We start from the raw sequence: 25,596 nt of genomic DNA, 5'->3' as shown, positions 1-25,596 counted from the left end.
TTCTTTAGCAGTTCATTTTCTCTCTTAAAAAAGAAAATGATCTTGTAGAAGGCATCCATTGTTTAAAAATCTAAATTTGAGGAACACCCACATCAAAGAGATGTGGAGAAGGAGGCTTGTTGACGCATTGCTTGTTTCACAAAATCATCAGGAGGCGTATCACTTTCCTATTACTGCTGTAACAAATTAACCCCAAACTTAGTGTCTTGAAGCACAAGTTTATTCTCTTACAGTTGTGGAGACCAGAAGTCTAAAGTGGGTTGGGACATATGTACACATACAGCTGATTCACTTCGTTGTACAGCAGAAACTAACACACCATTGTAAAGCAAATATATTCCAATAAAAAAAATCAATAAATAAAGTGGGTTGGCTTGATGGGACAATCTGTTTCCTCTCCTTTTCTGGCTTCCAGAAGCCACCTGCCTTCCTTGGCTCATGGCCCATCCACCATCTTCACACCCAGCAGTGTAGCATCTTCCAATCTCTCTCTCCACCTCTGTGGTCACGTCGCCTGTTTTCTGACTCTGACCCTCCTTTCTCCCACTTGCAAGGACCCTTGAAATTACTTTGGGCCCATCTGAATAATCCAGGTTAATTTTCCTATTTCAAGACCCTTAACTTAATCACATCTGCAAAGACGCTTTTTCCATGGAAGGTAACATAGTCACAAGTTCTGGGACTTAGGATGTGAACGGCTTTTGGAGGGGTTCATTGTGGAAGTAAAGGTAGACACCTACTCCTGCTGTGTGGTTTCTTTAAAAAAAAATTGCAGTATATTGTTTATGCCAGATGGACACGTTGTCCCAAGGGGATTCCAAATTGTCACCTTTTATTTAAACCAACATGAAAAAGAGTATGAGATCTCTTTTCGCATCATCAGAATTTTTTCAGCTATTGGTTCCTGAAAAGAAAAAACCTGCAGTGCAGGAGAATCAGCTACAGTAATTTGTGAAAAGGGACATAAGTAGGCCAGGAATTAGTTTGCCTAATAGACTTCAACTTGAATTAGAGGGAAGACAGATGAGTGGGTTTAGGCTGTTACAGAGCAAAAAGAATCGCAGCGTCAGACAGAGCAATAAAGAGGCAAACATTGAGCAGAAACACGTGTTCTGTAGATATTAGCTGTTAGGTATGTGCCTTTCTCTTGTTGAGGTTATTAGTATGAAATCCAGTATTATCCCGGGGAAAGGAAACACGGCCACTCACTGTCGGGTGGCGAGGTGTGTTCTAGTTCATCAAGTCCCCTTGGTAACCTGGCACGCAGCTTGTACTGCTCGGGTTGGCCAGAGAGACTGAACCTCTGCTTTCTCTCAAGTGACAGGTTTTGGAAAAGATGCCAGCATCGGTGTGCTGGCCGTTCAATACAGGCAGATCTTTGGCATGTGTTTTGTATCTTTCCCAAAACAAAAACTCCTTGCTGCCCTGGGGAGTGTCCTGTGGCAGATACAGCAGGGTCAGCACCGTCTGTCCTCCTCCCTGAGTGTGACCAGTGATGCCAAGTGGGGCTACTTGATTTAGGGCCTCCTAGATGACTTTTTAATATAGATGGGTTTTTTGTTTTTGTTTTTTGCAGTACGCGGGCCTCTCACTGTTGCGGCCTCTCCCGTTGCGGAGTACAGGCTCTGGACGCGCAGGCTCAGCGGCCATGGCTCACGGGCCCAGCCGCTCCGCGGCATGTGGGATCTTCCCGGACCGGGGCACGAACCCGTGTGCCCTGCATCGGCAGGCGGACTCTCAACCACTGCACCACCAGGGAAGCCCATATAGATGGTTTTGATCATGACAAATTAGATTGCGGTTCCATTTTTCTCTTCCCTTATGGCAAAAATCCAAAAGTTGGACAATATTCCGTGTTGATGAAGCTGCGGGGAAACAGGCATTCCCAAAAGTGGCTGGTGGGGGTGAAATGGTGCCGCCCCTCTGAGGACATGTTAGCGATATCTACAAAATTGACAAAGGCATTTACTCTTTGAGCCAGCCAATCCGAACCCTGGGGGTTTATGTTGCAAGTATTTGTGTGCAAATACTTAATGATCAAGGTTACAAATCACAATATTGTTTGCGAGAACGAAACAGAGGCACCAAGAGACATTTGCCACTACAGGATACTCGTTAAAAACAAAAACTTAAACAAACAAAAATTATGAACTGTCCACACACTGAAACATGGAATGGTTAAACTAAAGATACGGGATTATGGTATAAATATTGTTGGCTATAAGATCTTGTAAATGGTAAAAAGCAAGGTGCATAGCAATATATACAGAATGGTGTTTTGTGTCTATAAGGAGAGAATGTGAGGCTATGTACGTTTATAATGCTTGTGTTCGCATGAAGAAGCACTGAAGGCTACGTCGGAAACCAGGACAGTAACTACCTTTGAGCGAAGTGGGGTACTCAGAGTGGGGTGAACCCATTAAATGCATACCCTTTTATGTTGTTCTGACGGTTAAGCCTTCTGAATATATTGCCTGGAAACAACATAGGTTGATGGTTTATAAAAGGGCCCTTTCTATTTTGCAGTCAAGGGTGGCATTAGGACCAAAAATGTAGCGGGGGTCAGTGGAGGGCAGGACACAGGAAGCCCTTGTGTGTCTGTAAATCAGGAAGCAAAGGATGACGTGACCATCCTGACACCCCCGGTGATGCCCACTGCTGACCTCTTGGCCAGCCCTGCAGCCTGGTCCGGACAGCCTGGGGATCATGTGGAGATGACTTAACAATAGGTAACAGGTTTGACTGTGTGGATAAGAAATCCCACCAAATTTCATTGAAGGCTCTGCAGAGGAAAGTCACGATAATGTTTCAATTTCAGAAGAAAAGTCGATGAGCATGGGAGGGTGACCCACCCCAATAATCTAAAAAAAAAAAAAAGGTTCTGATGAACCTAGGGGCAGGACAGGAATAAAGTCGCAGACGTAGAGGATGGACTTGAGGACAAGGGGAGGGGGGAAGGGTAAGCTGGGACGAAGTGAATGAATAGCATTGACATATCTACACTACCAAATGTAAAATAGATAGCTAGTGGGAAGCAGCCGCATAGCACAGGGAGATCAGCTCGGTGCTTTGTGACCACCTGGAGGGATGGGATAGGGACGGTGGGAGGGAGACGCAAGAGGGAGGGGATATGGGGATATATGTATACATATAGTTGATTCACTTTGTTATACAACAGAAACTAACACAACATTTTATAAGAATTATACTCCAATAAAGATGTTTAAAAAAAGAAAAAGATCACACAGCTAGTGAGTGACCAAGCAGAAAGGAAAAAAAAAAAAAAAAAAAAGAGCAGATCTGATCCAGAGTGGACGTGATGGGAAGAGTGGAGAGGGAGGCTGAGCCTTCTCTTGGTTCCATCCCCACTGTCTTCCTGACCCAAGGATGACGGGTTTCCATCTCTAAGCTTCCTGGGCTGAAATTCTCATTGTAGAGGGACAGAAAGGAGCTCAGATATTAAACCACAGATGGCCCTCCATTTTTACTTGAAGTGCTGGAATTTTTCAGGAAATGCCAGAGGAAGGGAGGAGGTCCAGTCAGCTGTGCTCAGCAATCCGTCATCGCCAGGTTTTACTGAACAAAAGCAAACACGGAAAACGTGATCACAATTCAAAGGGGCAGCTGAGCAGATAGGTTTCACCTGTGGTCCCTCCTGCAGCATCTGCTGCTGCCATCGTGGTTTTAAGTGTTTATGTCTCTTACTAACACAGTGAGCGCCTCTAGGAAGGCACCTGTGCCTTCCTGTCTTTTTCATCCTGGAATCCGCTGTGCCCAGCTTGGGGCCCGACACTCAGGATGCTTGGTACTGAGGGTGAGCATATGTCCTGGTCTGAGTGGGGAAGTCCCCGTGCAGGCCTGTTTGCCTCCTTAATTTATTAATAACAGCCTCTTTCACTCTCCAAAGTGACCCAATTTGAATAAAATATTCTTTTGTCATCCTATCAATAAGGCACAGAACCACTCTCTGGCTGACTTAAACAGAAGACATTATTGTGGGATTGTAGAGTAGCTTTATCAAGCACAGGATTGCTTGTCTCGTGTGACTGAGAAGTCAGTCCAGAGTTTGCCCAGGACAGCCCTGATTTATGCCTGCTAATTCTCATTGTAATAATTACAAATAGTGCTCCCATTTATTTCCACAAGTCTCTTGGGTTGGACAGTAAGGTACATGGTCGTTTTAGGCAGGTGTCAGTTACATGCTGGATTCTGCACTCAAATCATCAGGACATGTTGGTATTGGTTCAGGGACCTGCTGCGGGCAAGAGGTCCCCAGTGCCTGCATCCTTGCATCCACTGAGATTCTCAGACAAAAGGGGGCTTGTTTTCCAGTAGCTTCCACAAAAGACCTGGGATTAATTCTGACTGGATCACCTTCGGTTATACCCATGGCTGATGCAAACTAAATAAGTGGGAGGAATGGAATCTCAGAGATGCTTGGATCAGAAAGATTTAGGTAGAGGGGCAGGAAGCTCACCCCCACCCCAGGGAAAATTCTGGAATATCTATAGTTTTTTCTAGTATCAAACTAGGCTCTGGTGTGCCTTGACACCTGACAACTTCTATAAAGTTTATCCCTACTACCTAAGCAAATCTCAACTTTAATTAAAGTTCCTTCCAGCTCTTGATTTCCTGATTCTATGATGCCTCTTAACAAATGCCTAGGAAGGTTATCTGAAGGCTGACTTGTATCAATCTCAGAAAAATAACAGTGAAATCTCCAGGGTTTAGCACAGATGCCAACAGGCATCCCAGCAGGGGTAGCAAATTAAAATATATATCTATTCAAAAATTTGATGATCAGGAAATTACTTCTTGGATGAGCTCTTTAGTTACTGACTTCGACAAAGGATTTGTTAGTACGGTGAAATGAAAATTATACGTTATCATTTGACATTTTCCATGCAAATGGAAAAAGTAGCAGAAAAATCTGTCATTTCAGTTCAAAAAAGAGTTCACCTGGAAAGAGGAGAAGTACACACACTGTCACCTTAGTGGGTGGTTTGTTATGGGTGGTTGAAAAATAGAGATAAAGTTTCTTGAGGTTTACTTTGGATACAAGTTACAGAGACCCTTCTTCCCAAGCCCCGTAATTTGGGGGGTTACTTTTCCTCATGTCAAACAACTCTAGAGGTAGGCAGTCCTCTGCCATGATAACACCGGGAGCCAGGCTCCTTTTGGCTTTCTACTGCTCTTTTTTTTTTTTAACATCTTTATTGGAGTCTAATTGCTTTACAATGGTGTGTTAGTTTCTGCTTTATAACAAAGTGAATCAGTTATACATATTACTCCTCTATCTTTAGTGTGAGTCCTGTCCTCATGGTCTCAAGATGGCTGCCAGAGCTCCAGCCAACAAGACCAAATTTCAGAAGACAAACAATGGCAAAGGGCACTCGTCTGCTGACTTAGCTTCCTTTCAAGAATTTTCCTAGAGTTACCACCCTGTAGCTTATGTTTAGTAACCATTGTCTAGATCTGTACACACAGGATGAAAGGGAACCTGGTAAATGTTTTTAGCTGGGAATACTGCTTCTTGAAATAAAAATAAGTCTTAAGTTAAAAAGAAAGAAGGAAAGAAGGAATATTGGACAGGCAAGCAAGCTCTGACACAAACCTAATCAATTGTGTCTCTGCTCAGTTTTCTCTAATCAGCACTTTTGATTTTTCCTTCCCTCTTCCTCTTTTCTTTTTTTCTTTTTTTTGTAATGTCCTATCTTCCAGTAAAAGCAAACAAGCAGCTGAATATGTCCCTGCCTTACTTCTCTTATTCTTCCTTCTCTCCTTTAAATGTATAAAATGGGATCTGCATTACAGAGACCTGTGGTCTTGTACCTAAGAAACACCGTGGAACCATCATGAATACTGCAGGAGAACAAACCACCAGAGCTCTGCAATGGAAAACTCTGTATTATAAATCACAACCTCCATCTTTCCACCCCAAATTTTATTTTCCAAAAATTTTGAAATGTGACTCCTTAGCATATATATTTAATTCTATGAATAAATATTTTTAGTCACCTGAATTAAACCGAACATCTAAATGAACTGTGCTAATTAACTAGACTGTCAATCACAGATTCAAAGCTAAATGTCAAACTTTATTTCTTTTAAACCTCCCCCGCCAAACCTCAGCCAACAGCTCATTAAAGAATTGAATATGTATATTTTCTTTAAAGATTCAACTTCAACATGACAAGATCCATTCAAATATTCCTGAAAGATATAGTTGGTCCAGATATATTTCTGAGTCCAGTAGCCCAATCGAAACCAAATAAATCTTAAAATGTAAGCCACTGTTAATTCATGGTGTTTTAAAAAATGAAGACCCAGCTGACGAAGTACCTGAGGCTGTAAAGTCTCATGGTGCCCAGCTGTCCAGCCTGCAGCCGTTCCCATCTTGAGGTGTGCAGACGACTTGACTGGTTTGAAGCCCTGAGCCAGGGAAACCTGATAATAGACCAGCTGTGCCATGGTCAGTCCCTGGGCAGCAACAAGATGCATCAAAACTCCCAACTGGTGACCAACTGGGAATCCAGAGGAGGCGTTTGTATCTTGGAGATGGGGTGTGAATCTTAGGATCTGGGGCAACAGAGGTTGTCATAATGGACTAAGGAATAGAGTCTGGACACAGTAGGTCCAGTGAAAAGGATATGGTGAAGCCTCTTAGGGAGACCCATGGTTCATCCCATGACTCTGCTAGCGATAGAGGCATTACACCCTTAGAAGGGTGTTGTGTACAGATGCATGGCTGATGGAATTACGGTTGCTGAAGAATGGATAGATGAGTGAATGGAAGGATGGATGGATAGACAGGTGAGTGCACCTTCCCTGTCTTGTTCTATGCTTGGCACGTGGGAGAGACTCAATAAATACTACTGAAGGAATGAACATTCATTCCTATCTTTCCTATTATCTTACCTTTCCTATTCTGAGAAAGCAAAATAGTGAGATAGGGAGACTTGAGCTCTGAAACGAGATGGCCTGTGTTTAAATCCTGGATCTGTCAGGATTTGTTGTGTGACCGTAATCACTTAGGTCCTGGACATCTCTGAGCCTCAGTTGTCATCTGTGATGGAGAATATGCATTGTCGTATCTGTCATCATCACCATCATTATCCTCTTCAACATCATAAAGATTTGAGAATGAATATGGTAATGCATGCTAGGGCTTAGCAGAGTTCCAGGCACCTACAACAAAGTCAATCAATAAAGGTTACTGTTAGTTTGAACCAGGTGAAATTGTCATCATACTTATGATAATACTGTGATTAATTCTGTTTTCGTAAGAGGAAGGAAAATTCTATTAGTACAACTAATTTTAATAGTAATATCAATACCTATTGAATGATAAGTATGCGATAGAAACTCTTTTGAGCACTTTATTAACCCACTTAATCCTCCAAATAATGCAGCGAGGTGGGCGCTATTATCATCCGGATTTTACAAATAAGGAAACTGGGGGATGGAAAGTTGAAGTCACTTGCCCGGGTCACATGGCTGGGAAGTAGAGGAGCTTCGATTGCAACCCCAGAACTCTGGCTCCAGAGTTTGTGATTTTAGCCACGTCCCATTACGTGAGGGTGATGGATCCATTATACAGATAAGGAGGCTCAGAGACAGGTGAAGCCACTTGCCCAGGATCTCACAGCCTGGGAGAGGAAAAGCTGGGGTCAGACCCTAGCAGGCTAGCCCTAATGGGTGCTTCCCTAACCCTTGTGTTGCAGAAGGCCTGGCCCTGAAGGATCTTGGCTAAGAGTGGTCAATTGGACCAGCTTCATTTACATGTGAGATGTTCTGAGGGATGGAAACAGAGGATCAATAACAGTTTCCAAGTCCTTTCCGTTTGTAGGTATGGCTCAGCTGTCTGATTCACATCTATACATCAATTAATAGTGTCAACAAGAGGACAAGAGGACTGTGTGTTTTAGTGACCGTGCATGTCTGGAAGGAATAGAAGCTCATTTCATTTCATAAGTCTTTGATTCAGTAAGTCCTTTAATTCAGGGTGGCCTTGGCCTCAGGCTGAATTTTCTGATGTTCACGCTCACAGCTCAAAGTCAGTGCCCAAATACCACTTTGGAAGCAAGAAGGGCTTGTATCCTACGATTTTATCCTCACCTCTGTTGTCATCCGTCATTGATCTTTCACCAACTAAGGTTTCCCTTAGAGAGTCTCTGAAGTGCTTCTGAAAGAGATTAACATGTGTGCCAGTGAGGCCAGGAACCATGAGGCCTGCTGAGAGTCTGGTCGGCATCCCCTGCATTGCAAATAACGTGAAAACCCAACTCAACAGAAAAGGAAGGTCATTGCTCTCGTTGCTAAGTGCTTCAGAGCTGAGTGGGTGCAGTAGATTGGATTAGTGTCCCCAGTCCCTTTCCTCTACCATGTGGCCTCTTGGAGAGTGGGCAGAGCCCCGTCCTCATCTTAGGGACTTTGGTCTTGGTTATGTGACTTGACCAATGGGATATGAGTGGATGTGACGTGAGAAGACCCCTTAAATATGTTTGTGTGGGATGTTGGACTGTTGTCCTTAAGGTAGGGCCATGAGAAGGACAGGCTCTGAGCATCCTAGGAGCCCAGGATGAAGACATGGAGCTGAACCTGACCTGAAGTCTGAAGCAAAGATGCATCAGTTAACCTGCAGATTCACGAGTGAGAAAAATATACATTAGCTTTTAATGAGCCTGCAGGATTCTAGGACTATTCGTTACAGGGCTCTGTTGGGTTTCTGTTCCTCTCTGAACTGAACACGAGTCCGGGCAGAATGAAATAGGTTTCTGAACTAAGCCCATAACAATTCATTCCTGGAGCTGAGGGTAGAATCAATGCTTTCCAGTGTGGGCTGGGGATAGACCCCCAAGAAAGTAAAAGGGGTCATGATTTTATTAAAAGTTATGTGAATGAATGCTGGGGAGCAAAAACAACATTGATCTACTACGCTGAGTTGATGCTTATAGTTTTAATGCTTCATAATCATAATTTTGGAAACTTGTAGCATTTATTCACAGCCTACTTATTATGGGAACAAAAGCAATCTACACTCCTTTGATTTCTGAGGCTGTGGTTAATGATCAATTGTCCAGTCTCTTGGGTAGAATGTATTTTTTCTTACCTTCTCCTTCCTATTTCTTAAAAGATCCAAATAAAAACTATGCACCATAAGATATGGTGGCAATTCCCAAATGACAGCGAGCACCTTAGCCCCACAGGTTCATTCCTCCTGTTGCTCCATTTGAAATACAGACCTTGAAAGCTGTACGTTTGGCTCTTTTCAACTTTGGATCTCCATTGACAGAACCATTAAAGTGTCTGTGCTCAGTGACAGAGCGTTTCAATGCTCCTTTCCTTTTCATTGTGTTCAAGTTTGGGGGCAGCGTTTCCCGTTGGCTGAAGTTAGCTGCTGTCTTGTCTGTAACCATTCTCTGTTTTTGTTTGGAGGAACTTGAGAACCAGTCTTAATTTGAGTCTAAGTTTAGGGGAAGTCGTGAGCTTTTAATGTCTCTGTAACAGGAGATTGGGGTGCAGGATGGAGTCACGAGTCAGGATAGGCAAGGTGATGTTGCAATAACAACAGCAACATCATCTCGGCTTCGCACGACAAAACTCATTCTCTATGTTAAACAGGGTTGGTAGAGGGGCTCTGTTTATTATAAACTCTCAGGGATCTAGGCTGACAGAGGCTCCACCACATTATGATGTCACCATATCAGTATGTGTTCCCACGATCCCATGGCATGGCCAGAGACTAGAGAGAATCATACACCAGATCTTTAATGATTCTACCTGCAAACAATGTCACTTCCTCTCAGATTTCATTGCCCATGCAAGATCATGTCTACACATAACTCCAAGATTTGAGAAAGTGTGACCCTCCTGTGGGGCTGGAAGGGGAGGGGAAGCCAGAAGGTGGATGAGGGCTGGTGCTGTCTACCCTAGTGGAGTATTAGTCGCAGAAAGGAAAGAATTAACTTAAAAACAACTTCACTAATGTGATGGGTTTCTCTTTGACACGTTGGATCTCAGCAAACAATTGGGTTTCTGAGTGGATGGATTAAACAGAAGTACCATTTGAGGTTGGGCTTTTTCTGCACTCAATCTCTTATAATCTTATTTTTGTCTGCATGAAGGCATTAGCATGCATTTTCTGGGCTCGGAGCCAGGATGACTCATTTTCTTTGCCTATTTAATCATCTCCATAGTGCCCTGGTCTTTGACAGAACCAAAGAGCGGCCCCAGTCAGGAACTGCTGCAGGGATCCTGAGTCCCCCAAGCCTGGTGCCCGGTCACCCCTCCTGCTCATTGGGTGAAGCCCACCCTTAACAAGCACCTCGGCCCCCCTCCCCCGAAAGGGTGAGGCGCCAGGGACAATGCCACTTGGAAACTGAGAAGTAACACTTGGGGCCATGCCCAGATCAACTTTTCATCACCTTAGAAAAGGGATGGGCTTGGGACATTTCAATCTCCACTGGAACCCTCAGGCATGTCTTTGTTATTACTGGGTGGGATTATTGTAACTCTGCTGGAGGGGCGAACCGTTCCCCCAACCTTGGGCTGTGTGAGGATTAGAGAGGGTGAAAAAGCGAAATGAAAATGTCAGATTTCTATTGGGGATTAAGAGGCACTCAACTCTAGCCAAGTTTTTTCCCCTTAAAGAAGGGAAAAAAAGAAAACCCAATCCAATTTTCCCATCCGCTTCGACATTCCATAAAGCATGAGTTAGGGGGAAAAAGACATAATTCAGCTAACAAGTGAGGAACGCTTTGCCTGAAATGTCACATTTTCCTATAAGTTTGAGGCCAGCAAAGCAAAAGAATTTCTGTTCATAACCATTGTGTGAACAAGGGCTATTTCCAGGAGAGAGAGCGCTCCTCAAATTGGGAAACAGAAGAAAATGCAATCTGTTAATTATTCACAACTGAGTCTAACAGCTCTCCAAAATTTCGTCAGACGTGGTGTGTCGGGCAGCTTCTAAAATGACTACCATCCTGGTGTTATGTCCTTGTGTGATTTCCTCCTTGAGTGTGGGCTGGACCTGATTACTCGTTTCCAACAAGTAGAATACAGTGAAAGTAATGAATGTCACTCCTGAAATCGGGGTTGAACAAATTCAGCCCCAAGGGGTTCAGCCTTTCTCACACTCTTTTGCCCCTTCAGCTGCTCACGCTGAGGAAGCCAGCCGCCATGTTGTAAGCTCCCTTTGGGGAGGCCCATGGGGTAAAGAAGCAAGCCAGCAGCCAGCAAAGAGCAGAGGCCCTCAGATCAACAAGCTGTGAGGAAAAAATCCTACCAACAACCACTAGAGTCAGCTTGGAAGCAGATCCCCAGTCTCAGGCGAACCTTTGGATGAGACCACAGCCCCAGTGGACACCTTGATTGTAGCCTGTGAGAAGCCCAGAGTCAGAGGACAGAGCTAAGCCACACACAGATTCCTGACCCACAGAACTGTAGATAATAATGTGTGTTACCTTAAGTTGCTAAAATTTGGGATAACTTGTTCTATAGCAGTAGATAACCAATACACAGGGGCCAACTTCAGTGGGCATGTGACCCTGACTAGAACAATATTTGACTGAATTGTTCTGCTGAAAATGACTGGGTTTTTTTTGTTTGTTTTTGTTTTTTTTGCGGTACGCGGGCCTCTCACTGCTGCGGCCTCTCCCACTGTGGAGCACAGGCTCCGGACGCGCAGGCTCAGCGGCCGTGGCTCACGGGCCCAGCCGCTCCATGGCATGTGGGATCTTCCCGGACCAGGGCACAAACCTGTGTCCCCTGCATCAGCAGGTGGACTCCCAACCACTACGCCACCAGGGAAGCCCGAAAATGACTGTTTTTAAAATGAAATGATCCCAATTTAGACTGAAGCAGCTATTCTCAAAATTGTTAGGTGTGAAGACTTTCTTCAAATGAAACCCTACAGAAAAATCCATTTGTTAAACAGAGCTGCTCTGGCTGAACCGGGGGTGGGTTTCCATTTAACACCCCTGCCCCACGTTATGCCCTCGGAGGACCCTCCTCTCAACCTTAAAGTCGCCAAAAGAACCATAGGTCAGCCAGTTGGGGCAGCCCCTCTGCAAGAATACTCGGTGACAGGAGGTGGCAGTAGCTATAGACTTTGAGATAAAGCAGTTCTCCCCCCGTTCCCCCTACCCCTCCCAGCCTAGACTTGCGTAAGCCCCCAGGAAAGCCAGGAGGAGGGAAATCTCGTGTGGGATCGTGAATGTACGGGCCTTTCTCCTTCCTCCCAACTCGCCCCACTCTGCCCTCTGTTCCACCCCCAGAGATAGACCCACATCGCCCTCCAGAAGCCCCTGCTACAGTGTAGGCCCACATCACTCCACCTGCCATCCCGCCAAGGAGGAGGGACTGGTAGAAAGCCAAAAGAGAAGAAATCTCTGATGACGGAATTCCAGGCTCACAGCAGGCTGGGGGGAAGGAGGGTCGGAGATGGGCACCCCCACCCACCTCAGTGAGGAAGATTTAGGGTTCTGCCAGTCCTAAATGGAGATGGAGATGGAGACAGGGTGGGGCACCAAGTCCCCAGCTTCATCTCTGAATGTCAGACCTCCCCCCTCCCCACCGGCCTACTGCTGCCCAGACCTGCGGGTCCATGTAGATCCCAGCATGGATCAGACCTGACCATGATCTCCTGGTTCTGTGCAGCTGGACGATGTCCAGGTCCCTGTGGGGAGATGGCCACGCCTGCAGTTCCTTCCTGAATCCTGATTGATGATCAATAGAGAAATTACAATGAGACAAGCGCTGTGGGCAGGAGGGCATCTTCTCTCCCCAGCAACACCGCAGAAACTCCAAAGGGATCCTGAAAAGTGGAGCAGGGATGAGCCACCGCTAAGTGGGATCAGCGAGACTGCCCACGCCTCTGAGGTCGTCTAAGAAGATGTGCAGATTCACGGGAACAGAGATCATTTCAGGGCAGAGCAGACGAGACCCTGGGCATGGGTTGCGTGCCTGTGGCTTCATTCTTTGTTGTTGTTGTTGTGCCGTGCGGCTTGGGGGAATCTTAGTTCCCCCACCAGGGATTGAACCCACGCCCCGGCCAGCAGTGAAAGTGCCAAGTCCTAACCACTGAACCGCCAGGGAATTCCCTCTTTTTTTTTTTTTTTGAGTATTTTAGGCATGTAGAAAAGCGTTAGGCAACAAACCACTCCACAAAAGACATCAAGCTTTACACGTACAGCTGAAGCTTCTCATGTAACCATCCATCGTCACATTTCCCTCCCTCCCTCCTTCCGAGAACCACCCGCTGAATTTGGTATTTGCTGTGCTCATGCGTATCTTTTCTACTTCATGGCATTTGCATGCACGCCTGCATTTCCTGTTTATCTTAACCTCTTAGTATTTCATGCCGTTGCCTCCCGCTGATGGACATCCACTGTCACAGATAAAGCTTCAGTGAATGTTCTGGAGCCTGGGTCCTGGTGCACGTGCTCAGGACTGGCTCTAAGGTGTATGTGGATAACAGGAAGGGAGTCATTTTTTCAGGCTATGTCTGTGCAAACCAAGAAGAGATGGAGAATAGAAGTGGGAAGAGAAAGGGGTCAATGGTCAATCGTGGTTTACGTCGAAAATATTTTCTTCCTTTCCTTTCCCTTTCCTCCCCTCCCCTCCCTTTCCTTTCCTCCCTCCCTCCCTTTCTTCCTTCCTTCTTTCTTTCCTTCCTTTCTTTTTCTTTTTGCCTTTTGTTCTCAGGCCAGAATCTATGCCCTGAATCCCCTACCTTTTTTTTTTTTGGATAACAGTACCTTGATTTTGTTTGAGAGAATTACTTTCTCCACCAATTGGGTGGCACCTTGGTGGGTCTGCGGATCAAGATTGCCTTCCCCTCTCCCACGCTGGCTACAGCTAGAAAAATCAAGCACTCTCTCACATGGGAATTGGATCTGAGGAGAAGAGACACACATTCCACTATTGGCTGGAACACATGGTGGTGCCCTGAAAAGACTGCCCACCAGTTAATTTCCCCTAGAACTCCAGAGCTGACTCGGTTTTTATCCTTCTTGAAAATGTTTCTTCAGATTTTCCTTCCAGTCTGTGAACATTCCATAACTTTGTTTCACTTAGGTTGGCCAGAGCTGGTTTCTGTTGCTTGTAACCAAAGGTCTCTGACTATACATGGAAGATGTACCGAGGGGGCAGGTGGAGAAAAGGTGAAATTTCCTCACACGGGAGGCTGGGTGCTGTGGACATTACCTCTGCCTCATCGTGGGGAGGTCACCTCTATACATTATCATTTGGAAAATCCACACTCCCATTCTTAATCTTGGTTAGTACACCATGTTAAGACCTTTTTGTTCCTTTCCACAGGCCAAACTCTCCTTCTCTGTGTCCCAACACTAAGGGGATTTCTCTTTCCAAGGTCACAGGTACATAACTGGAGAAGTCGGCCCAGGTAAATAGGTTCAGAAGGATAGTGAAACTTTGTTTCTGTGCATCCCACTTCAGTTTATAAATCTGTTCAATTCATACGATTTTTGTAATGAACATTTTGGAGGCTACCCAGAATCCATTGCACCACCTTTTGGTAAACAAGCCCCGATTTCCCTGGAAAACTATCCCACAGCTCTCACCCAAACGGCTTGGCCAACCCTGGGTGTCAGGTGGACTAAGATGGCAGGGCTTTCCTTTCCTGACGACTCTGATTGGTTCAGGGATGGACATGTAACAAACTCAGGACCAATGAGATGCAAAGAGACTGTTGTCATGGCTTCTGGGACTGAGGCAGGGACCCTTTCCCACTGGACTTAGTCTGTCCTGCAGCCATGACAGGAGGTTCTCTAAGAATGGACCTAAGAGGGAAAGGAGGAGGTAAAAGACCAGGAGACATTCGTCAAGACTTGATGACATCATTTGAGCATCTGGATCCAGCTGTGCCTGAACCTAACAAACTACTCCTTGCACTTCTTAGTTATCTGATGTCATAAATTCCTTTAATTTAAAGTTATTTAACTCGGGTTTTCTGTTGCATGCAACCAAGTGTCCTGACTGATACAATCTTTCAGTTATATGTTTACATTTAAAAAGGGGTGTCCAGTATCTCAGCCCAGAAGGAGTAGTGACCATAAGATTGCAGACACATGGCAATGGGTTGTAGAGGGTCTCTGATGACATATCGAATAGCTGGTCACTACTAGGTCTCTAGATTCAAGCTGGTTCTGCAAAAAGGATCCACAAGTTATCAATTCTTTCCCTTCATTCCTCCAGAAGGTGTCCTTCTGTCCCTTTAAGATAGAGGAATAAAGTAGCTTTGTGTGGTTTCAATTAGGTCTACAGTTAAGAAATTGAGAGGAAAAATTAAAGCCAGAACCATTGGAATGTGATGATACATACCCTTAAGAATTTTCCAGGAGAAGCTGACCTTTGATGAAGCAGGACTCTGATGCTGGATTAGGTGCTCTGGTACCACTCAGAGTTCAAGAATGCTGGATCCCTGATCTGCTAAGGCCTCAGACAAATGCGGAGGCAATTCCATGCATAGAGAGAAAAGTATCTTTCTAGTCACAAAGAGATTTTTCATTGTTCTGCAATGGATGATTTATCTAAATTGGAGTTTGGGTATTTTTGTTGTTGTCATCTTAAAGGAGTGAAGGTTCCCACCAGCCTTCAGGATTCACTAATCACCAGGTGAATGAACACATGCAGGATGGCATCTGGGTCTGTCACGGCTTCATTGGATTACAGGTCGTGCCCTTTGGTCTGGTTCACCAATTTTCCTGAGTTTCCAGGGCTGATGAATCTTGTTCCCTGGTCTCCATTAGCTGCACATGACATTTCTATTGAAAAGACCTTCCTGTTTACATTCTTATTTAAATCAAATTTTGATGGACACCGGCTGGCTTATTGACCAGTGTCTCTGACCCTGGGTCAAAGCAGAAAATGGAATTGCCGAGAAATGTTACAGGGGTCCCGGCCTTCAGGATTAGTACCCTGAGCACAGACCCCCATGGTCAAAGGGCTTTGGCCGGCAGCAGAATAAATCATGGTGGTAACTCCTGGGTCCTTTCTGAAGTCGTATACCAAGGAGAGAGTACAAGCTTGGCAGTTTTCAGAATTTGTTCCAAAAGGCAGATTTAAAATGCAGGTCATGCAAAGGACCGAGGTTCTACAGGTGAAAAAAAAGCACAGTCACCAAAATAAAATGCGCACAGTTGAACTCTTCACATGAAGCTTTAACTAGTAAATGACTGTGTATTAGTCAGAATGGCCTAGCTTATGCTGCAGTAACAAAAGATCCCCAAACCTCAGTGGTTTAAAATAAGAAACAGTTAATTCTCATAAATGCTGCATTTCCACCTGTTACAGCAGGGATTTCTGCACATTGTTTTCATTCAGGGACCCAGGCTTCATCTCGACAGGTGTTTCTATTAAACCACCATGGCTGGTGGATGATAATGTGGCTAAAGGGAATGACTCAAGAATAGCACACACCACTTCTACTCACACGTCACAGGCAAAGCCAGTCACATGGCTGCACCAAACTTCAAATATGGTGGCAAAGTGCAATGCTATCCAGGGGAAGGATGCCCTTGTATATTCAGCAAATAGCTCTGAGGACCATCACACCCCATCATAAGCAGTACTGTGTAGCTTTGCTGGGGCATGAATTTGACTGTCCTACAGCAAAGCTGGCGGGTGAGACAAGACCCCTTAGCTGGTGAATAAGGCTGACCCACCACTCAGCATTTGGAACCTGGAAAGGGCTGAACTTTTCTCCCATCTATGTTGTGTTCAAGTAAATAATAACTGATTAAAATCCAGATTCCCGGTGAACGATGATCTCTGAACAGAAGTCCAACCTCCAGTCTGTTGCAACTTCGTTAAATTAACATTTGTTAAATAATAGAGTCCCGGGTGTCGGATGAAACAGATTCGACAAAAGACTGCCAGGGAAAGTGAAATACACAAGTTGATTACTCACAGGTCCTGGAGGTGGTACATGGTACGTGGCACACCTGGAGGGGCCACCTGGGGAGGTCAAGGCAGGATGCAGACAGAGCGGGTACAGCAGAACCTGGGGCACGTGCCTTTATTAGGGTCTGCAGGTGGAGCGCTGTGGGGTTCCTAGACGAAGGCCAGATTGGTCAGTTGAAACAAAAAGAGCAGGGTTTTGGTAAGCTTCGGGGCTGTGAGAGGGTGGGGGGATTTGATCTAAACGGCGCATAAGGGGAAGGCTCTAGGCTGTGTTTATCATAAGGGTCGTTGGGGGAGTCGTATCGGGAACTTACATTTATTTGTGATTCTGCAGGCTAACATATAGGGCATGGGGGAGGGGCCAGTGTCCATCCAAGGCCCCCAAAGGCTGCTTGGCCTCACGCAATGGATGCGGAGGCAGCAATATTATGGAGCAGTTGATTTCTTATTTATTTTTCTACCTTTATAGTCTAGAGCTGTGTTCATCAGATAGTTTCCCATATTTAGATGAATATTTGTTAGGATGTTTTAATTTTTATTTTTCCATGATAAGACCTGGATCCTGGCTATTGTTTGGAAGAGGGACTATTTTATAGAGGTGCTGGTGACCACGTAAAATACTATATACACTTAGTAGATCTAATTAACAGAATAGTGTTAAATAATACCAGACGCACGAACTTGAGTGTGAGGGCCAAAAAGGGCTTCTGTGATATTTGTGTATAATAATGTCGTCTTTCAGGGGATGTTCAGTATCGTGGAGTAGTTTAGCTAAACTCTCGGCACAGCCTTTGAAGTTGGAGAAGTCTAAATGATGAATGGTCTTAGCCAGGAAACGGCTCTTTTGGAAAAAAATGAAACAGTGAGATGCAAATGCAACCAAGATGAATTAAACGGATGAGGCCACATTACAGGCCGAATGGAAACAGAAAACAATTCATGAAACTGTTTCAGTGGGAAGGCAGCCTGTGACTCGCTGCATTTTAAGGGGACCTAATCTAGGCCACAGAACTATTTGCAAATAGGGGAGTTCCCAGTGGTCTCTGGAAGCTGGGATTCATCTGCATGTTGAGAGACGAGTCTGTACAATCAGGTGGCCTGGGCACTTTGGGGCAGCTCAGGTAAAACAGGTCTCTGTCCCTGTGGTCTTCCAATACATACGTAAATTTTAAAGTTTGCTGTGAACAGAAGTCCCTAAGGGTTTAAAAATGTATTTTGGATTGAATTATCAGTAGTACTCAACTCATGAAAATAGTATAAATGAAGAGCAAAATGGGATGATTTTGAAACATTAAAAGAATATTTATATTGGAAATGCTTCTCTTCAAAAGATGAATAGAGAGCATGGTGGAGTGTTGATGAGAGGGGCCCTGGCCCACATGCCAGCGTGCTTAATTGTCCCTTTTTAATTTTTTTTTGCGGTACGCGGGCCCCTCACTGTTGTGGTCTCTCCCGTTGCGGAGCACAGGCTTCGGACGCGCAGACTCAGCGGCCATGGCTCACGGGCCCAGCCGCTCCGCGGCATGTGGGATCTTCCCGGACCAGGGCGCGAACCCGTGTCCCCTGCATCGGCAGGCGGACTCTCAACCACTGCGCCACCAGGGAAGCCCAATTGTCCCTTTTTTGATGCCTAGGAGGTAAGTACACCTAGAGGTAAAGCACCATGGGACGGGTTTTCATGGCTGGAAACCATGCCTTTCTTTTGCAAAATTCGAGAAGGAGTATTGTGAAGGGGGGTTGGGAGAAGGGAACAGACTTGCTGACAACACAGCAAGAGTGTTCTCAGGCAGATCAGTTTAGGCAACAAGAATAGTTAGAAGCTTTTGAACCATCCCTGCCTATATATGGATACCCCTTGGAAAGCATGGTGGAGCCCTAGGTATGCCTTCCTCTGTCAGGTAATCTTTGCTCCACTCACAAAATTACTGTTCTGGCTTCTTCTCTCTCTGCTCAAACTGTAAGTGTCGAAATTCTGTGAGTTGTATTTGACCCTTTCAGGATCATTGTCTTGCTTGTGTCCTCATGGCAGTGCTGTGAGGCGCCCAGGGAAGGAACTGTGTGCTGCAGAGAAACTCTAGTTTACTACGCCCCTGGCACCGAACTGTTCCTTCTTTCCTGCCTCCCTTCTCTCCATGACCCCATCTCTCCTCCACTTCCCTCTTCCTTCCCCTCCATCTTTCTATTTATCTGCCACCTTGGTCATGTTCTCTCTGTCTTCTTTCTCCCTAAACGTTTCCCCAGAATTAAGTCATGAAAGCTATTTGCATAAAACCATTACAAAGGAGGCGAGAGTGACATTTCTTTATGGGCCTGGGTCGATAGCTTTGACAAATGAGGCTGATATCAGGGAAAACAAATTGTTAGTGTTCTATGGAAATTTCGCTGTGGGTATTAAATATTCGCATGAGGTAACCAAGCACTCTAGGGGTTAGGCAGATGAATTCCATTCCAAAACCACTAAAATGAAAAGCCAACTGCAAATTAGGTTTGAAATGGACCTGCCTGTCCTCAGAGATTTCTCAGTGACGAATGGATTAGTCCCCAAGTGGAACACAAACCTACTTTGCTTTCATAGAAGCAAAGAAGATTAATAAAGGCTGTGTCTCTGTGCGGCTCTGAGTCAACCGGGGCTCGGTCAACCTCTGTTTAATAGCCTGATGCTTCTCAGCTGAGCTTCTTAATGAAGTCGCAGTAAGAGTTGGCCCTTAAGAAGTCCCCAAACACCTGAGTTCTTGGCGTAATATCCTTTACTAGTGGTAGTGCCAACAAAGGCGTGGAAAGAGCCTTCACCAGCCCCTGCGATCTCCACTAGGGCCCCACCAAGAAAAGATACGAAGTAAGAATAAAATAATCATTATAAAACTTTCATCTTAATTGTATTGATCTGAGACATACACTCCAAATAGAACCAGGATGCTCTGCTGAGGCATCTTCAAGACAAGTATCCTCCACCCATCCTTATAGCCCCTTATTAAACATATAGGGCTGGGCTTACTCTATAGTAACAATTACCCCCAAATCTCAGTGGTAATCAATTCAAAAGTTGGTTTGTTGTGTATTAACTTCGATGCTTATTTTTTTTTCTCATGTGAGGTTCACTGAAGGTCCAGGTGGCCCTCGAGGGCAGTGTCACTGAGTAGACTCAGCCATCCGGGGCTCCACCTTGCAGCACCGGCTGCCCACATCATAGTGCAAGGCAGAGAGCCTCGGAGCTCCTGCGGCTGCCGTGAAACGCTTCGGTGAAGTGACACACGATGCCTCTTCCATCCACACCGACCATCTCGAGCGTGTCCCACGGCCCCACTTAGCTTCAAGGGCGCGGGGAAGCATCATGCCTCTGTTTCTGGAAGTGGAACTGTGGGTAATCATTAGTCAAATCCATTTCACCTGCCTTCACTAATCAAGGACTTGCAGGTCCTCCAAGCGGCAAGTGGCCTAAACAATAAAACGTTTGCTCAGGGTGTTTTCCAGGAACTTGGAGTCAGCTGTGCTTAGTTTCAGCTGAGCTGGTTAAGATTGGATAGGACCACTGACCCTCCAACTGGGCATGCGCCAGTGTCCCCTTGATGACCTTATGACGTCAGAGGGCTGAAAGCTCCACCCTCTGATTGTGCTGAGTGCCTTCATTTGTGAACCAGGCCCAAGAAGAGGCCCGTGGCTTAGTGACGCCTGCGCAGAAGGACATGATGCGCCTTTTTCCAATCACCTTTCCCCATGTTCCTCGCACTCCCCAGGCTCAACCCGCCCTGCTGCTTTATTCCCTGACCCATAAATACCCCAGCCCCTGGCCTCCAGGAGGTTGGTTCTTTCGTCGTCGTGCTTGGCTGTCTTGCAGATAAGCCATCTGCTGCAAACGTCGGCGTCTCAGGGTTTGGGGTTGCTGCACATCAGGCATAAGTGAACCTGGTGCGGCAGCGGGAGGGGGAAATGCTCATCGGCAATGGAAGCTTCTCTCAAATCCTTTTCAAGCCAAATAGTCATAGTCGTCTGCTATAGAATTCCAGAGCCACTAATAGGGAGCTGAACTTTTTTTTTTTCAAAAGAAAACAATTTTTTGACGTTTTTTCTAAAAGCGGTGCCAGGAGGGGAGTGGACCCCTGGGTCAGTCTGTGACCACAGAGGCAGCCTGGGGTGTCCTGGAAGAGGCTGCCCCATGGTACCTCCACCGCTGTCTGGAGTGAGGAGACGAGAGTAGCTGGCCCAGCTGCCCTGGGAAGCCCAGCTCAAGGCCCCGCCCCCTCACCAAGCTGAGTGACTTGGGCCGCATCATCGTCTCTCTGTTGATACCTCGATTATTGCCCGGCTCCCCCACTAGGGCTTGTCTTCATCTCTTTTGCTGTACCCTCCATAAGTATCTTTTAAATGAGTGAGTTCCCCAAGCCTCAGTTTCCCTATCTACCCTGTGTTCATGCTATTAAGAAAAGTTGCCTCGACAGGAATTTAAAAATTTTTTAAAACGCTTTGCAAACTTAAGTCCTGTGCAGGGGTGCGTTGGGATCACTCTTGTGCGTGAGAGTCTGTGCAGACAAGTGATCTTGATTAGAAACCAGTTCATGTTTTCCTGCCCTCACATAATTTTGCTCAGGAAACATTCTTTTCAAGCTCTGCAGCTTTCAGAATCAACATTCTGTTTAATACCGAACCCGGCCCTTCTCCTTTCTGACTGTGGGAGAGTTCAACTTGTTACTGGGCTCAAATCCCAGGAATTTTTCTGCTTCTCTGTTCTTTGCCCAACACCTCGTCCCTCACACCCACTGCTTATACCCTGCTCCCCGCTGGTCCCCATCACGGTAGTACCAGTGGCTGTCCCTGTCACTAGGTCCACATGGCGCTCCATCCAAAGGAGAGCTCTTTTTGCCCCAACATTCCTAGCAATAAACCCCAAGTAGCTTTTCTAGGGGGATGGGCAGGTCACAGGCCCACTGCAAACTGAGCACTGTGGCCTGGGGTGAAACGCTTAAATTGACCTAGCTATGTGATCTACCCATGTATTGACCAAGTGTGTACTAAGGAGGTAGTAAGTTCTAGGCAGTGTTGTAAGTGTTGGCAAAACAGTCGTGGAAAAGAGTTAGAAATCCCGGTCCTTGTGAAATGGATGTTATAGTTGGTTGTTAGTTTTCTATGGCTGATTTAACAACTCATTATAAGCTTAGTAGTTAAGACATCACAGAGGCAGCCTGGGGTGTCCTGGAAGATCTCTTACAGTTCTGGGGGTCAGAAGTCCAGAATGAGTCTTCCCATAAAATCAAGGTGTCAGTGGGGCTGTGCTCCTTTGCGAAGGTTCTAGGGGAGAAGCTGTTTCCTGGTCTTTTCCGGCTCCTGCATTTCTTGGCCCCGGGTCCCTCCTCCATCCTCAAAGCCAGCAGTGTGGGTTGGGTCCTCCCATTGCATCTCTGACCATGCTTTCGTCATCACGTGTTCTCTGACACTCTTCTGCTTCCTTCCTCTGCTCTCAAGGACCCTGCGCTTCCATTGGGTCCACCTGGAAAATCCAGGACAATCTGCCCACTCCCAAAGTCAGTTGATTAGCAATTTCAGTTCCCCCTTGCCATGGAAGGTCACATACTCACAGGTTCTGGGGATTAGATCGTGACATCTTTGAGGGGCGTTATCTGCCCACCTCACTCCGGCACACTCACTCTGTGAGTCCTCAACCCCTTCCACGTATCGACTTCAATCCTGCCAACAAGACTAGTCTCATTTGACAAATCAGGCAGGCAGAGGCGTATTTTGCCCGAGGTGACACAGTAGTCGGTAGCGTCCGCCCCAGAAGCCACAGGCTCGAGCTTGCCTCGTGCTGCCTTTGACTAAAGTAAACAAAACCTGCTTCCCATCACAACAGCAGTTGGAATTTCAGCAACTGTTTCAAGTTAAAGGGGTAAATCAGGGGGAATAATCTCCATTTGGAGGTTGTTCAGGAGGCAAAAAACAACTTGTCCAGCTCTGGTCCTGTCTCTAGTACAAACCGGGGAGGGTACTTTGAATCCACCCGTGTATTTGTTCATGTGACAGATACTTATGGAGCACTTATGTGGCAAGCACTGCCCTAAGCATAATGTGTCCTAACTTAAGTAACTTTCACCTCAACGCTGGAGGCGGGTGTCCTGAGAACGGTCCCTCCCCTTTTACAGAAGAGGAAACTGAGGCACAGAGAGGCGAACTCACTGCTTCTCTCCCCTAACTGTGCTGGCTACACCTCCTCCCCGCCAATCACAGTACAAAGTCACGCCTGCCTCAGGGCCTTTGCACAGGCAATTTCCCCCTGGCTGGAATGTGCTTCCCCTGGGTCTTGGCCTGGCTCTCTACTTCTCATCAACTATGTATTTGTGACAGGGCTGCTCAGAGAAACATTTCCCAATGCCTTTCTGAAATAACTCGCCATACTCCTATCACAGTCCCTATTACTGTTTTTTATTTTTCTTTGGAAACACATAAAACCAGCTGACAGTAGACTCTGTGTTTGCCTTTATATGTTCTGTCTCCCCCATGGACTGTGAGCCCCATGATGAGGGCTGAGTAGGTTCTACTTAGGTTCTTCTCTATGTGTCTGGCACATAGTAGCTGCTCAGTGCATACCTGCAGCAGACAAAGGAAGGAGTGAGGGAAGGCAGGAAAGAAGGAAGGCCTAACCCCCGATGTGACTGCATTTTGAGATGGGGCCTGGAAGGAGGTCGTAAGGGTGAGGCCCTCATCCCATAGGATTGGTGTCCTTATAAGAGGAGGAGATGCCAGAGCTCTCTTCCTCCTCATGCACAGAGGAAAGACCATGTTCCTTCTGGAAGGAACGCCCTCTTCCTGAGACAGGCAGGGTCCCTTGAAGGGGCAGATCAAGACCTCCCTCTGATTTTTGTCATGTAGCAGAGAAAAAGCAGAACACTCCTCAAACAGCAGAAAAGAGAGGGGGCATACGGTCAAAATGCAGACCTCCACGTTTCTGCCACCTCAGATGAAGAGGCAGAATTATCCCTCCTTGGAGAGGAAGAAAACCTTTTCTTTGTTCTCATCTGTTTTGGGGCGTGGAATAGTGGCTGCTCTTTCTTCCTGACCAGCTGGGGAGTTAGTGAGGGTGGGGATCTCTTAAGAGGGAGAAGTATTTCGCTCCATTCCTGGGAATCTCAGTCAAAAGGAAACTCCCCACTCCGAGGCCTGTTTCATACCTTCTCTTGTCCACACTCCAGGCCCTGGGCAGGCTTGGTCTCAGAACGGGTACCATCTAAGGGGCAGCCCCAGAGCCCCAGAGCCACCTACCAGAGTGACAGCATTGCCTCCATCTGTGACTACGGACCTTCCAAAGTCTCAGTTTCCTCATCAGTAAAGAGAGACTGCTAATTCCTTGTCTCCCGAGGTTGCCGGGAGGGTCAGTGGGACCTAGCAGGCCCCGGGGGCCCAGCAGATGGACCTAGCAGGCCACGGGGGCCCAGCAGATGGCTCCCAACAGGAGTGAGGCCCCATGCAGCCAAATCTCCTTCTTTCTTGAAAGACAGTTTAGAAATCTGGGTGTTCTATCTGGAGTCTGCCAACTAATTTAAAAATTCAATAGCCTGTGGTCTGGGTTCAGCCTGGGGCTTTCAGTTTTCTGAACTGAGCGCAGGAGGAAAGAACTGTGAACTAGGAGTTAAGATGCTTATATCAGAGGCCCAGCTCTGCCGCCTTCCAGCAGGGTAACTTTGCCTGTCACTTTGCCAAGACTTGGTTCTTTCCTGTGACTTGGGGATACTAATGACACATTTGTTCAACGGTCAATGGATTGCTGTGATATTCAAATGAAAGAATGTAAATGAAAGGACTTTGTAAAGTGAAATTCATTCATTCACTCAGCAAGTAATTATTGAGGAGCTCTTCTAGATCCCTGGGTGCCAAACAACGGAGTAATAATTGAAGGTGGGGACTCTGTACCCTACACGTTTCCATGGACCAAATCCTGGCTTCCTCACCCACCAACTCTGGGAGAGTTAATTAATAATAATACTTAAAGGGTTATTGCCAAATTTTAATGAGTTAATATTTGCACAACATTTACATGCCCGGCATAGAAAAGTTGCTATAGAAGCCTTTGGTAACAAAAGATTTCTTTGACATGAGCAAACTAAGAAGTTGAATTGCCCTTTAAGGAGGCAGCTGAATATCTTACCTTAAAATATATCAGAAGAGGTAAAAGAACAGAGCAGTACACACCAGTATAACCAAATTCTTTAAATATAAAATGAAGTTTTAGTCATTAATCATTAGCTATTGAAAATGCATATCTAGAATGCCTTAATTTACTAGGGTTACAGAGTAAAGGTTAATTCTACTGCCATCAGAGCATCTGAGGTTTTGTCTTATTAACTAATTACACAAGTGATATGTGCATATATTCCTTTATTAAAAAATAATGAAGGGCTTCCCTGGTGGTGCAGTGGTTGAGAGTCCGCCTGCCAATGCAGGGGACACGGGTTCGTGCCCCGGTCCGGGAAGATCCCACATGCCGCGGAGCCTGCGCGTCCGGAGCTTGTGCTCCGCAACGGGAGAGGCCACAACAGTGAGAGGCCCGCGTACAGCAAAAAAAAAAGATATATAATAATAATGAAAACATTTAGATGAGGCTAAAATTCCCGTTGATATCTGATGTAATTCTGCCATAACATGTAAGGAAAAAAACCAAATCGCAGTAGCTTAAAGCAACGTTTA

This window comes from Grampus griseus (assembly GCF_964374135.1).
Source record: "Grampus griseus genome assembly, chromosome: 14".
In the NCBI taxonomy this organism is placed as follows: Eukaryota; Metazoa; Chordata; class Mammalia; order Artiodactyla; family Delphinidae; genus Grampus; species Grampus griseus.
This window is presented reverse-complemented; position numbering follows the sequence as displayed.